Below are 15,467 nucleotides of genomic sequence, written 5' to 3' on the forward strand. Positions count from 1 at the left end.
TTTTTTTTTCAGATAAGCACTGAGCCACCGCGGTGGCTTGATTAGAGAAAGATGCTACAGCTGTAGATGCATGCACGGACTCGATACGCTGGTCAAGCTGTATGTGCAGGGGCGATGTTAGCATGTTCGGTTGCTTCCGAAACTTAATTAGCTTACTCCCAAACTTGGACAAATGGCTTTGTTGCGAAGCAAGCTGTTGGAGCTTGCCACAACGATAATAAAATCTGATGGCCTGAAGCGTTTTCAGAACACTGTTGCACGTGCTTTCTAGCTTAGAAATGCGTCCCTCCTTCATAATAAAGTAGCTATATTATTCGCTTCTTTTTTTTTAGATTTTTGTCGCCGCAGATATCGAAGGTATATGAATCCGCAAGAAATAAAGCATTCGCACCTCAGTTTTTATACGTAGGGTGTATTGCATGCTTCACAAATACTCCTTAACGCGCATAACATATGCGTATGGTCCAGAGAGTTTGCTCGCCCTTCTAAAACTAATTGAACACGGGAAAAACTTAACTGAACACGTAGCAAACTAAGCAGTAATTGGCATATGGTTCTTCGAGTGAACTTATTTCGCCACGGCACGAGCGATTGGCCCGCTCAAAAAAATTACCTTCTCTATTACGTTGTTCAAGTATGCGTCTATATATTGTTACGTAGCCGTTGGGGCTCGTAACCGAAAGGCTTTAATGGGGGGTGACGTGGACGGCACCGGAGAACAAGCCAAGAGCACCCAGAGGAGGCCGGAACCGATCTTCTTTCACTCGGCGGTGCACGCGACTTGCGAAGAGCAGCCGCCTAGTGGCTGCTTGTGGAAACGTGGCATTACCCCCCTCCCTAAAAAAAAACATCGACCCGATGCATGCGCAAGAAAAGAAGGTAAGAAAAGCAGTTCACAAGAACATGGCAGAAAATAAGCAGTTCGTAAGCAAGGATGGCGAGAAAATGAACGGTCACAAGAAGCATGCGGTTAGGGCGTGGCGGTAGGCTGCTAGCGGTGCTCGCGCGAAAAGTACGGCTTTGGCCGCCGCGGTGGCTCAGTGGCTATGGTGCTCGGCTGCTGGCCCGAAAGACGCGGGTTCGATCCCGGCCGCGGCGGCTGAATTTCTTAGGAGGAGAAATTCGAGGCCCGTGTACTGTGCGATGTCAGTGCACGTTAAAGAACCCCAGGTGGTTGAAATTTCCGGAGCCCTCCACTACGGCGTCTCTCATAGCCTTAGTCGCTTTGGGACGTTAAACCCCATAAACCAAACCAAACCAAAAGTACGGCTTCATTCGCACGACGTGGACGACTTCGGGCTTCTGCTGGCGGCGATGAGAAGTAGAAGAGCTGTCTGGAAGAAGTTCGTATGTGACGTCACTGAGCTGACGGACCGCTCTGTAGGGACCGAAGTACTGCTTTAGCAGTTTCTCGGAAAGCCCTCGGCGTCGAATCGGAGTCCACACCCACACCATGTCGTCTAGCTGGTTCGAAGGTCACTACTCGGTGGCGGTGATTGTAATGCCGAGAGTCTCGGCCTTGCTGGTTCCGGATGCGCAGTCGCGCAAGCTGCCGTGCTTCTTCGGCGCGCTGAGTAAATTCCTCGGTACCAACTTCGGGGTCATGGCCGTCATGGGGCAACATGGCCTCTAGCATGGTGGACACCTCGCGGCCATACAACAGAGAGAAGGGCGTCATGCGAGTGGTCTCTTGTTGCGCCGTATTGTACGCGAATGCGACGTACGGTAGGATGTCATCCCAAGACCGATGTTCAACGTCCACGTACATAGACAGCATGTCGGCGAGAGTTTTGTTGAGACGTTCGGTCAGGCCATTCGTCTGTGGATGGTAGGCGGTGGATTTAACGGCGAGGAACGTTAATGACGGCACCATGCTGTCGTAAAAAGTCAAGGCCGAGGATGAGGTCCTTGCAACAGTTGGGCAGAATAACGAAAACCGCAACAAACACGGAGTCGGCAATGGTGACTCGTGCAGTGCAACGCCCTAAAGGTGTCATAAGGTGGCCACCAGCAGTACGAATTTGGGGTCCAGGCCATTCAGTCCTAACTTTTGCGAGCCGATCCGCGAAATTCTTGCTGATTATTGAGAAGTCTGCTCCTGTGTCTACTAAAGCAGTCACTGTGTGCCCGTCAACAAGCACGGGAAGGCCGGCGCTAGCTGTGTCATCGGTATGAGGGAAGCTCGGAGTCATGGAATCACGCTGCGTCGTCAAGGGGGGGTCTTCGGGACGTCGGTTTCGTTTTTCAGCAACCTGCCCCCCTGAGGTCGCCGCCTTCAGTTTCCCCGGCGTGGGCTTGGCGACCGCCCCCTCAGCGTATCGCTGAAAGTACGACGGCTAGGTGACGAGTAGCGGACGGGAGAAGGTGACCGTTGGCGGCCGTTCGGTGAAGTCTGCTGGGCAGCAAGGTATTCCTCGATTTCCCGAGGTCCCTCACCGAACCGTGGGCACGGGGCGTGACGTGAAAATCCCTGAAGCACGAGTTCACGGTAGGGGCAGCGCCGATACAGGTGGCCGGCTTCCCCGCAGTGGAAGCAGAGCGGCCGCTGACGAGGAGTGCGCCAGATGTCGGCCTTCCGGACCGGTGGTTGCATGGCGAGTCCCTGCTGCGGTGGCCGCTGGTAGGAAGGTGGCGGCAGAACGGACGGCGGCTGCGCAGCTTCATGGCAGAACTCCACTGATTAAAGTTGGCCACACGTTCAAACTGTTCAAGCCAGTCGTCGACGTCTTCAGCAGGAGCGCCATGGAAACTCGTCGGTACACGGGGCTGCTGGAGGGTTAGATGAGGGGAACTCGCCTGCGCCATGGGATGAAGCTGAACGGGGCGGCGGTCGGAAAGGAGACCGAACTCTGGGGAGAGGCCGTGAACGCGGCGGCCGCTGCGATGAACGGGCGTAGACACCAGCGGGAGTCGGTCGGGACTCGCTGAACCGCTGCGAGAAGAGGTCCGGGACATGGGATCTTTAATGCACCTCCACCAGTGTTACGTAGCCGTTGGGGCTCGTAACCGAAAGGCTTTAATGGGGGGTGACGTGGACGGCACCGGAGAACAAGCCAAGAGCACCCAGAGGAGGCCGGAACCGATCTTCTTCTTCTTTCACTCGGCGGTGCACGCGACTTGCGAAGAGCAGCCGCCTAGTGGCTGCTTGTGGAAACGTGGCAATATATTCACGCCCGACCGGAGAGTTGATAAATGCACAAAATCGGCTTCTAATTTTGATCAGAGACAACAAAGGCTGTGGTCCTTACCTTAATTTAAACGCAAATCACCTCGAGAGATTTGTCAAAAATCAGCGCAGAAATCGAAAGCTGCGCACTTATCCGCGTGCTGACACATGATACCTCGCATGGCGTTTTGTGTTACTAAAACGTTGGGACGGAGTAAAAAAATAGAAAAGCGAAAAGCTGGAACGCACCTAGTTCTGGCACGCATCGTAGTGTCTTTTCACAGTGGAGAGGGTCGCGCAACACTGCATCGGCATTTTACTTTTCAAACGAAGCGCAGCCGTTTTAACCCAATGCTGGGCAGCGGTTTCGTTTTCTGTACCGTACCAACATGGAGGACTTAGTTCTCGGAGCGCCGAGAGATGGCGCTGCGCATTTCGCATATCGCAAAAAAAAAATAAAGAAGAAAAGCTGAGCATGGTGGCATTTGCCACCACCCCGTTTCAAAGGGGGCGCTCCCATCCATCCATCCATCCATCCGTCCGTCCGTCCGTCCGTCCGTCCGTCCGTCCGTCCGTCCGTCCGTCCGTCCGTCCGTCCGTCCGTCCGTCCGTCCGTCCGTCCGTCCGTCCGTCCGTCCGTCCGTCCGTCCGTCCGTCCGTCCGTCCGTCCGTCCGTCCGTCCGTCCGTCCGTCCGTCCGTCCGTCCGTCCGTCCGTCCGTCCGTCCGTCCGTCCGTCCGTCCGTCCGTCCGTCCGTCCGTCCGTCCGTCCGTCCGTCCGTCCGTCCGTCCGTCCGTCCGTCCGTCCGTCCGTCCGTCCGTCCGTCCGTCCGTCCGTCCGTCCGTCCGTCCGTCCGTCCGTCCGTCCGTCCGTCCGTCCGTCCGTCCGTCCGTCCGTCCGTCCGTCCGTCCGTCCGTCCGTCCGTCCGTCCGTCCGTCCGTCCGTCCGTCCGTCCGTCCGTCCGTCCGTCCGTCCGTCCGTCCGTCCGTCCGTCCGTCCGTCCGTCCGTCCGTCCGTCCGTCCGTCCGTCCGTCCGTCCGTCCGTCCGTCCGTCCGTCCGTCCGTCCGTCCGTCCGTCCGTCCGTCCGTCCGTCCGTCCGTCCGTCCGTCCGTCCGTCCGTCCGTCCGTCCGTCCGTCCGTCCGTCCGTCCGTCCGTCCGTCCGTCCGTCCGTCCGTCCGTCCGTCCGTCCGTCCGTCCGTCCGTCCGTCCGTCCGTCCGTCCGTCCGTCCGTCCGTCCGTCCGTCCGTCCGTCCGTCCGTCCGTCCGTCCGTCCGTCCGTCCGTCCGTCCGTCCGTCCGTCCGTCCGTCCGTCCGTCCGTCCGTCCGTCCGTCCGTCCGTCCGTCCGTCCGTCCGTCCGTCCGTCCGTCCGTCCGTCCGTCCGTCCGTCCGTCCGTCCGTCCGTCCGTCCGTCCGTCCGTCCGTCCGTCCGTCCGTCCGTCCGTCCGTCCGTCCGTCCGTCCGTCCGTCCGTCCGTCCGTCCGTCCGTCCGTCCGTCCGTCCGTCCGTCCGTCCGTCCGTCCGTCCGTCCGTCCGTCCGTCCGTCCGTCTATTCGTTTCGTGGGGCGAAACGCGCGCGTGGCACACCGGTTGCTCGCAGCGCCACCGCGGCGATCATCCAGCAGCAGCCCCCGCCGCAGCCGGCGGACGCCAGACTAGCAAGTATTTCTACGGACCCTACTATAACGTCACTATCTAGGATGTTCAACTACTTTGCCTCGTCACGTGGGCCCACAAAGTTGTGACGCACCTACTGCTGCATCGTCTGCTTTCTCACACACGCCATGAAAACAACGGCATGGCTAGTCCCAGCAGCTCGGATTTTGACAAATCTGATTCCAATGAGGACATCGACTTTTTTTATCACACAATCGCACGCTAATATCGCCTTCACGGGTTCGCGCGAGGATGCAAAGCACTTTGCAAAATGCCAGTAAGCATGGCTAGTTTGGCAATACGTTGACAAAAACTAACAGAACGAGTGGCGGTGTGCAGCAAATGCGGCTCGCTGGTGCATGTCGCTCACGTGGCTCGTCACTCGTGCCTCATGGCTGTGGCTGTCCCCCGTTCATCGTAAGTCACTGTATTTTGATATGGCATCACTAAAACGTTGGTTACTCTGGGTTACTCTACCAAGTGACGTCAGTGTTGATCGCACTAATGTGGGTCTAGATCGTGACAGCGAGCATTTAGGTAATCTTTGGAACCGAATTAAAATATTTTTTAAACGTTTGTTGTGTCCAACACCTGGCCTTGAGTGCCCTTGCGTACAGAGGAATCCCATGCAGATTTTTTATAGCCTCAAAATTTGGTGTCTCCACCCCTTTAAAGGGGTTGTGAAAAGAAAATGAAGCTGCCCGGTTTTAACTGCTTTTTACTGCTTCCATAAACATTAGACATGCTGATTCCGAAATATTTCGTCTCGATATTGAGTCTGCATTTAATTGCTGCCTTTTTGCGTTCATGAAACGACCATGCGCCGCCGTCGGCCGGCACACGCACTACTCGGCTACGTCATTTTAAGACCTTCAGAAACGTATAGATATCTTCATCTTTCGTTTGCCCTAAAATAATAGCTTTACGAGAAATTCAGAAAGTGAAACAAGGTTTTCCAATTATTTGCACGCGTAATTGCACTCTGTTAAACTGCAGCGCGTGGTCATACATCAATCACTGACCTGGGACCAGTTTCGGTTTCGGTTCTGCTTCTCCATTCCTTGGCTTCAGTATCAGCGGCTCGACATAGCCTTGCTTACGTGAACCTATCTAGGTGGTGTTCCCTGAGAGCGGTGGTTTGAGTCAGAGAATCGAGCTGAGCAAGGTCAGCCCATCTCGACGACTCTCTGTTTACATGAACTCGATACGAACGAGTCAGCTATCGCGGCGCGCATCGGTTCCGCGCTTTTGTTCTTTGCTGCAGAAAAATATATTCCAGAAGCGTGAAGAGGGTTAGGCATAATTTGCAGACGGGGCTGCGAGTCAACCCACCCCTTGCGATAGAGATGAAGACTCGAGTCCACGACCGGGTTCGGAGGTTCACGGTCGGGGCTCCCGCAGGCAGAGGTGTCGCGGGCTCTCGGCATGACTGCTACTTGCCGGGCGCGCGACGTGCCGTTGCGAGCGGCGTAACAACGACTGACAGCAGCTCGCCGCCTGCGCCCAACCGATGTCAATGACAGGCCGCACGCGGCGCGTCGCACTGACAAGGGGCAGAATGCGAGCGCGCAGAGCGCCAGCGTCATAATGACGTGGGGGCGCGTTTCACGGGGCCGGCCTGTCAGCCTGGATGCCGGCCGCCGGCGTCAGAAAAACACGCTAGTATTATTTGTTCACGCTCATAACAAGCACTGGAATAGATATGCCAAAAATGAATCATTTTTGAGGATCGTTGGCTGATGCCAAGTTGCTGGCAGTATTTAATTCGGCGATACAAGCAAATTTCATCCCATGACCGCTTTATTTACTGCCTGGTCGCCGCTCGCATAGCTGGCATTTACGAGCTCCGCTGGCGTCGCGGAAATCGAGCATATCTTTATTTTATTATGGGACAGGTTCACAGATAAAGGGGTGACGAGAGTAGTACCTTTTACAGCTCTGACCAGTTCCGAAGCTCCCTCAGCTGCGGTATCGATATCGATGCAAAACCAGGTAGGCTTAGCGACGACCAGGGCCGCCGGCAAGCCTCGCAGTTCATCGCCCGGCGCGTCCGCAGGCGGCGTCGTTGCCGAAAGCTCGGCATGCTGCCACTGCTCGAATATAACAGGCAGCCTTTCTGATAGTGCAGGCCGGCCGGCAAACCTAGCTGGATCCCGTCCGCTGGCGTCATAAAAATGAGCTAAAGATTTTTCTTCACGTAAATAATAAACTGTGCGAGCAAGAAGCTTGTGTGGAAAATAGATCATTTTTGAGGATCGTTGAACAATGCTGAGTTGCTGGTAGAAGCAGCAACTGTAATAAGAGCAAATTTCTTGCCACAACCGCCGCTCAGCTGCCGCTGCCCGGCCGTTGCGGTCCGGCTTGCGTGCCTGGCGCTGCCGAGCGCACCGCAACAATGACCATATTTTTTGTTGTGAGACGATGCTGTTGACAGTAAAGCGATGCCAAAAGCAGGCATTTTATTATAACCCAGGCTACTTCCGAGGCGCTGTCCACCGCGGCTTCGATGCGAAACAGGCCTAGCGACGACCAGGGCAGCCAGAGAGCAGTGCAGTTCGTCACCCGGCGCGCCCGCGTCCAGCGCCGTTGCCGAAAGCGCGCTACGTGGGCAGGCATGCTTTGTCGCCGCCCGAGTACAGCCGGCAGCCTTTCTGATAACATCGCTATTTTGTCTTTTCTGGTGCGAACTTCAGTAGCCAAGCAGCGCGCAGGCGCTGGTGTGCGGTGGCAAAGTGTTACACCGGATGTGGGCCGGGCATGAGTCTATAGCGGCGCAAAGATGCTTGCCGCTCCGTGTCCCTGCTTGCAGTAGGCGGCAGTTCGCAAGCGGCGACTGGTGCGGCGCGCCGGCCAAGTTTTCGCACATGTGTCAGCTTGACAGCTAGCAGACTCCATTCTGAGCAGACGACGGTGCCACATTCGAGTCAATATGCGTGCTGTAACCTTGGTCAACTATGGCTAAACAGGCCTCGCTACGCCGCCATGTTGTGTTGACGACAGAAGCCTCTGATTGGCTTCTTAAAATGACGTTTGCTGCGAGTTGAGGGGGACGCGCGCTGGGAAACTAAAATTTAGTTTTTTTCGCTATTCAATCAACCCAGACGATGAAACGAACCAAGGTATACTGTAGAATGAAGGGTCAGAATTCCAAATACACACGTCGTTCAAATGTTCGGAAAACATTTCACGACCCCTTTAAGACATTATGAACCAAGAAAAATGATGCAGTAGGGAAGGAAGAACTGGAAAGCAAGAAAAAAATTGTTGGCTGTTGGAAATCCAATTGTACATACCGTTATATGCTTCTTTTTAGTATATTTCAAATGTTTCCACTACTTCCGAAAAAAAAACACTGATGAAGCCGAAACCAAGACAGCATGAGAGAAGAAATTCATTATAAATTGTTTAGCGGTGGTAAACGAATACTATGCCATGATCCATGTATTCTAATGTTTAACACATCATTTCAAAGAAAAAAGACGCAACTAAAATTAGGCGTCTGTAGTCCTTTAAGACTACTATGTGCTGTGAACATGAAAGCATGTGCCTCATCATGGGCTACTAGTTACAACTAGTTAGTAACTAATACAAATGTCTCATAGGCCTTTGGCCAAAAGGCCTCCACCCTGTAGTCCGTTGCCCTAAAAGCTATTAGGTGTCTATGTATACACTGGGTCCTCTGTTGACTCTATTATGGTTGCTATGGCAATTGTGCTGATGACATCACTAGAGCTTTAAGAACCCTTTCATCTTGACAACAACGCCAGGTTACACTGACGATGAGCTACAGAAGCAAGCATAGAAGCATAGCACGTGGGCGGTGTGCTTAATCTGTATACAGCTGCATAATCAACATTGCCGGCGACTGTTTAATGTTGCATGTTTAAATCTTCCATTATTTTGTTGTTTTGCTGTTCACTAAAAAAAAGCCAAATTAACTTTTACATCAAACACAACATGGGTCAATAAACAACCTTTTGCAGCGTGAAGAGCACCGTGGGGGCACTGTAAGCATAGCCCGACGGCGCACCTGCCCGGAAAAAAAAATCATACTCTAGCATCACACAAAAGCTGGCTATGATATTGTAACAACTGGCTGCATGAAAATACGAGCGAAGCGTCAATAAGCAGCAAAAAATTCTGAACAGCTTTTCATGCACAAATGATCGCTGCAGGTGTTATGGCGGCTCCCACAATGTGCTGCCCAGGTTAATCCACCACATTGCCACAGTTTGCCTCTTTCGCCACAGAGGATAATAATGCTCCAATGGAAAATGCTCACACCGTCCTTTTTGCAACAATTTGTGCAGCACAAGTTTTAGGCATCGCTCAGTGGTTCGGTCAGAAAACGCCAACTGTTCCGCAGCAAAATCAGCTAGCGATGTAGCAGTGCAGGAAGACAACTGGGCAGAAAATGTGAGCAGCACTACAGAATAGCAAAACAGCTCACACACGGGCTCTATCTGCCATGCCGATGCGCTTCACACTGGCAATGCGGCTCAAAGGATGCTGGGAGCGAGGCACACGCGCAGTGTGGCTACAGGAATAGGGCCCATTGGTGTCTAGGGAAGTGAGAAAACCAATTGATTGCTGCATCCTCTTTGGGACGAGGTGCAATGTTCAGAAGAGAAGATGGTTTATGGTTTATGGGGGTTGAACGTCCCAAAGCGACTCAGGCTATGCGGGACACCGCAGTGAAGGGCTCCGGAAATTTCGACCACCTGGGGTTCTTTAACGTGCACTGACATCGCACAGCACACGGTCCTCCAGAATTTCGCCTCCATCGAAATTCGGCCGCCGCGGCCAGGATCGAACCCGCGTCTTTCGGGCCAGCAGCCGAGCGCCGTAACCACTGAGTCACCGCGGCAGGCATAGAAGAGAAGAAAAATACACGCTCCGCACAGCGGAAACTTGCACGCCAAGAGAGAGAGAGTATCATTTTATCGGTGTTTCCCTTAATCTGCTGCTTTGTGCTGAGTGAGTGAGTGAGTAGAAACTTCATTGATTTCTTAAGTTTCGCTTGCGGTGGAGGTCGTCTTCAGGTCTTGAGGTCGCCTCCTTAGCCTTAGGTGGGCCCCTAGTCCAGGGCTGCACTGAGTCTGGCCACCTCGCTTGCGTATGCTATGAGTGCCCTTTGGGCCTCTAGCGCGCAGCTGGTGAGCCGGCTCTCCCATTGCTCTGCACTTGGTGTGTCTTGTTTGTGAAACGATATGTTTCTATTGCATTCCCATGTTATGTGGTATAGTGTTGGCCTCGCTTCGCACCAAGGGCATGTGGCACGGTATTGCGTTGGGAACATTTTGCTTAGTATATATAAATTTGGGAAGGAGCCTGTTTGAAATTTCCGCCATTTTGCGGCTTCTTCCTTGCTTAGCTCTTTGTGTGGTTGGGGATATTTGTATCTCAGACCCCTGTATAGACTTAGTGTTTCAGAATACCCAGCCCCTCGGTTGGTCCAGAGCTCCTCCGGGGCTTGCGACTCCCCTGCTCGGATGGTAAATCCTCGAGCTAGTTCGTCCGCCCTTTCGTTGCCCCAGACCCCCGCGTGGCCCCGTATCCAAATTATATTGTGCTTTTCTCTCCTCCCCGAGGGTGCCCCCTCATTGAGGATCCTGAGCGTCGTTTTGCCTATCCTACGCTTTGTGTAGTTTCGGCACGTTTCCTGTGAGTCTGTTAAGATATTCAGAGATCTTCCCCTCCTATCCCCTTCCTTCACTGCTAGGGCTATCGCTATCTCCTCCGCCTCTGTTACGCTTGATGCCCTGGCTGTGAGGCTCATGTGTTCTCCCCGGTGGTTGACGAATACTGCCGCCATCCTGTTTCTATGTTCGCCATAGTATGGGGAGGCATCGGTATATACCGTGCTGTCTCGATGTCCTATCGTTTTCTCGTAGTGCTCTGCCCTAGCTTTCCTTCTGCTGGCATGGAGATTTGGGTCCATGTTGTGGGGTATGGGTTGTATGCTTATGTTACTTCTTAATGTATCTGGTATGTCTGCCCTGTTACTCTGATATTTCTCAGTCTCCCGACCCAACCTCGTCAGAAGTGTTCTTCCGGTTTTTGTGTCGCTGAGTCTTTGGACTTGCGCTTTAACTTGGCATTCACTCAGCTCCTCGAATGTGTTGCTGAGCCCCAACTGCATTAGTTTCTCGTTGGGCGTGTTCCTTGGTAGATGTAGTGCTGTCTTGTATGCTTTGCGGAGGATTGTTTCTGCTTGCTCCCTGTAAAGGGTCGGTAGTGTACGCGGGGTCATTGGAACGCGGCTGAGGGCGCTCAAAGCGGAGCGTCTCCTTTCTCGGAACGCGGCCGCTTGCGAACGCGCCGGGAAATTCGGGTGTCCCCCCGCCCCGCGGTACCGATTCGCGCACGTGCTGGCACGAATGTGTATTTGTGTTTGTTTTTATTTTGTGGTGGAGAGGGTTCTTCACCTTACGGGAGCTGGAGGGCTGGTCAGGCTCTCCCTAAACCAATCATGTGAACATTGTAACATGATTGGAAGCCACGAAATGTGGGCCGGGCCTTTAGGGCTTTAAAACCGGGCCCCGGAGTGGGAAGCGAGGTTCTGCGCTAAGGTGAGATGCAACGCATCTTCGGCTATGCCGAGTAGGGGCCTCCCCTAGTGTTAGCCAGTTCCACCTTTTTGTTGTTGTGTATCTCTTTGCCGTTTAATTTGTCTCGAGTGTCTAAACTTGTATATGCAATGTAAATATCTGTATATAAATCGTCAAGTATTCGCCTTGCCCCTGCGTCTCTACTCTTCATGAGAGCGTCTCTGACGGGGCACCCCTGGTGCAGAGATCAAGCTTCAGTCTTCGAATTAAACCAACCGTCCCTGGCGGGGCACCTCTGGTGCGAGGAAAGAAGAGAACCTGAACTTTACTCTCCCTTTCGGCTTTGGTTGTTGCGTGGTATGGTAGTGAGTATGTCACCCGGCTGACTATCAGGCTGTTCACCAGTCTGATTGTGTCTTCCTCCTTCATGCCGTGTCTTTTGCTGGCTACTCTGCTTATCATTCGGCCTACTTGCTCCGCCGCTTTGCTTAGCAGGCTGAGTGTGTGGCTGCATTTCCTGCTGCTTTGCAGCCACATGCCGAGTATTCTTATCATTCTTTGTTCCGGTATATTCTGCCCTTCCAGTTTCACCTCGAGGCTGGCTACCGTGGGGTGCCTTCCTACTCTGAGGAGTTGTGACTTCTCCGTAGAGCATTTTAGTCCCCTTTTCTTCGTGTATTCTTCGATGCAGGTGGCTGCCGCTTGTAGCGCCTCCTGTTTACTTCCCAGCGAGCCTTCATTGGTACACATGGTTATGTCGTCCACATACATTGCGTGTCTAATCCCTTGTATCTGGCTAAGTTCTCTGGCTAAGATGATCATTGCTATATTGAAGAGCACTGGTGATATCACCGAGCCTTGCGGGGTTCCTTTGCATGGTGTTTGGAAGACTTCGCTTCGCAGGCCTCCCAAGCCCACCGTTGCCGTTCTGTTCGTGAGGAAGCTTCTCACGTAGTTGTGCGTTTTCTCTCCGCAGTCGGTGGTGTTGATGCCTTCCATGATTGCCGCGTGGGATACGTTGTCGAAAGCCCCTTTGATGTCGACGGCCGTGACTACGTTTTCCCCTTTGCTCGGCATTGTTTCTAGGACTTCTTCCTTCAGTTGTAGTAACACGTCTTGTGTCTATAGGTGTTCCCTGAAGCCGAACATGGTGTTGGGGTACCATCCTCCGTCTTCTAGGTGTCTTTGTATTCTTTTGGTGATTATCCTCTTGAACAGCTTGCCTAGGCACGATGTTAACGAGATTGGTCTGAGATTTTCTATCTGCAGTTTCTTGCCTGGTTTGGGTATCATGACGACCTCCGCATGCTTCCATTCTTCCGGAACTGTCCCTTCTTCCCAGTGTTTGTTCAGATATTTCGTAAGCTGCTCTATCACTTCGTCGCTGAGGTTTCTTATCAACGCGTTTTGGATCTTGTCCGCCCCCGCCATCGTGTTCTTTGTTGTTGCCCTTATGGCTTCGATGACCTCTTCCTTCGTTATCGGTCTGTCCATCTCCTGGTTTTCTTTCCCCTGGTATTCTCCCCGGTAGGCCTCCACGTGTTCCTTTCCGTAGCATTTCTCTTTTACTGCCTGGATTAGCTGTTCCTCTGTCCCCTCGTATTGATGGATTAGTCTTTGTATCAATTTGCTGCGTCCATGAGTTTTCTCAGGATTTGCCATGTCCTGGTTGTCCCTAGGGTGCCGTTCAGTGTTGTACTGAACTGCTGCCACCCTTGTCTAGCCAGTTGTGTTGCATATTCTTCCGCTCGCTTGGTAATTTCTGCTATCTTCTTTTTCAGTTTCCTGTTCAGCTTCTGTCTTTTCCAGCGTTTGGTTAGGCTTCTTGCCTCCCATAGGCCGAGGAGTCTTCTGTCTACCTCTGGTGCCTGTTCCATGCGGATCACTTCTTTGGTGTGTATGTCCCCAAGCAACCACAGATATCCGTCGGACGTACGAGCTAGATCCGAACGTCCTTTGCCGAGATCGGATGTCCATCGGACGTACGAACACAATCCGATTTCGGATATCCGTATTCGTACATCCGCTGGACGTACGGACAGTGTCCACTTTTGTATATCCGCATGAGAGACGAGGTGTACGTCCGAAGGATGTAAGGCCGAGTATTTTCCCAGGCCATGAGTATGGACGTTTTTTATTTTACAGAAAATTGGCGTATTTCGTGTATGTATACTGTTTTATTTGCATCAGTTGGAGGGTTTGACGCGAAGATGTTTGTAAATTTATGCGATTCCACTCCTACCTGCAGTGCAAGAGCCGCCAACGAGCTAAATTTATCTAAGAGGAAAAGCAGGTGTTGCAGAATTTTGCAAGAACTCAATAACTAGTTTTATATTTATAAAACCTCCAAATTAGTGGAGTTGTGCGACATGTCCACCGTTTTGCTAGCTAAACTTGCCATTGAAACCACCCGTAAGTATCAAAACTCCCGCGCATTCTGCTATCACCATCATCATAGATGTCAGTTCGCGGTCAGTCCAATCCAATCCATCAGTACGGCTCCGTAGCGCTGTTGTTGATTTGTCGCGTAGTGTTGTCGCGCAGAGCGTTATAGCTCTGTTATTATAATGTGTGGCTTTGTTCGGTCTGTGGACGAAAGTAGTATGTAACTTAAGCAATTCGAAAGATACGGGAAGCTCCTGAAGCTCTTCTGGAACACCGGAATCCCGTACTGCGTCGACCTTGGTTTAAAGAAGGCTTAGTGCACATGTGATTGCCTACGAAGGTATGTATCCAGTACACTTCTTGGAACTTGCTTCTAGGACAATGCAGCATGCATGCTCATATAACATTCGTTCACAGGACAGTGGGAGCAGTAAGCGCGAGGAGATGGCTTCCACAAGTGTGTGCTGTTCTCACACTTTCGGGAGCCCTCGACTCGCGCGGCTAATTCCCACTCCTCTTCAAAGTTGCGGGACGGAGTATTTTCGCATCTTGTTAATATTTAAGGCATCGCTAGGTTCTCTGTGCCTATATAAAGAGTGACAACGCGCGAAAGGCAGACCATAGCAAGCACGTGTAGTTCGCAGTGGTTCGCAACGGAAGCTTTGCGGCTTTCTGTGCACAGTCGCGTACTACAGTGCTGCGCAGGTTAGTGCGCTAAGGCCCATGAGAATAAATAAAGAACATATACATTGTCAAATATGGTGTGGAAAGTGAGAGCTGTTATTGTCTTATACTTATTGAGGTGTTTGGTAAAGTGCATTGTCTGTTATACTTGCAGCATTAAACACTTCTATTAATTTGTTCCAATGTTTTTACTTGGGCTGCTGCATTGTGCCATTTGTTTTACATGACTGATGTTTGCCGCGTTCTTTTTATTTCAGAAATACTGTGGGTGGGAAGATTACGGATGTGTGTCCCAAGCTTACCACATTTGAAGAGTCACATTTAAGAAATTTTCCGAATATGACCCATTGCTCTGCTGATGTATCATCAACCACAATAAAATATGCCTGCTATGCATCAAACTGTTTTTTGTTTTATTGCATCGCGCGGAGTGAAAAAGCACGCATGCACCATATATGCGAATATTCGAGAAAGATCCGCCAATGGACGTACTCAACTGGACGTCCGTCGGCCGGCGAACCGTATACCTTTGGCCACCTTTCGGACGGCCGACGGACGTCTACCGGCTGTTTGCGGATGTTCAGCGGACGTACAGAACATCCGAAACAGATCTCTGTCGGCCGTCCGAAGGATATCGGTGGTTGCTTGGGTCTCTAATTTGTTTGAGTTGCTGACTCCATTCTTCTAAAGATGTGATGTCGCCTTTAATTCTTCTGCAGTGGGTACGGAAGGCATCCCAGTCTGTTAATTTTGCTTTGCCGATTTTCCTCCTGATGCTTTCAGCTTCTATGGCCACTCTGATTATATAGTGGTCGCTGCCTAGGTTTTCTTGCGTGTTTTCCCATTCTGCTTGTTTCGTTCCTCTGACGAAGGTTAGGTCGGGACACGTGTCTACGCTTACGCTATTGCCTTGCCTTGTGGGCTGGCTCTCATCCGTGAGTAGCTTGCAGCCTGTGTTTTCTGCTGCTGCGCATATGTTCCGCCCTTTTATGTCTTCTCTTTTGCTGCCCCATTGTGGGCTTTTCG

The 15,467-nt window shown here is 52.2% G+C and overlaps 1 long non-coding RNA gene and 1 pseudogene across 1 annotated transcript; one reads left to right on the forward strand and one right to left on the reverse strand.

Annotated features, from left to right (window-relative positions):
• Positions 1-10,125: 10,125 nt before the first annotated feature.
• LOC149349359 (uncharacterized) lies at positions 10,126-12,001 on the reverse strand (annotated as a pseudogene).
• Positions 12,002-13,275: 1,274 nt separating this feature from the next.
• Positions 13,276-14,842, forward strand: LOC149349360 (uncharacterized). Its single transcript, XR_016289410.1, has 2 exons — positions 13,276-14,097; positions 14,699-14,842. It is a non-coding gene; the product is annotated as an uncharacterized LOC149349360 (long non-coding RNA).
• Positions 14,843-15,467: the final 625 nt, after the last annotated feature.

Source organism: Amblyomma mixtum, chromosome 3 (genome assembly GCF_055824585.1).
Source record: "Amblyomma mixtum isolate Tamu chromosome 3, ASM5582458v1, whole genome shotgun sequence".
Taxonomy (NCBI): Eukaryota; Metazoa; Arthropoda; class Arachnida; order Ixodida; family Ixodidae; genus Amblyomma; species Amblyomma mixtum.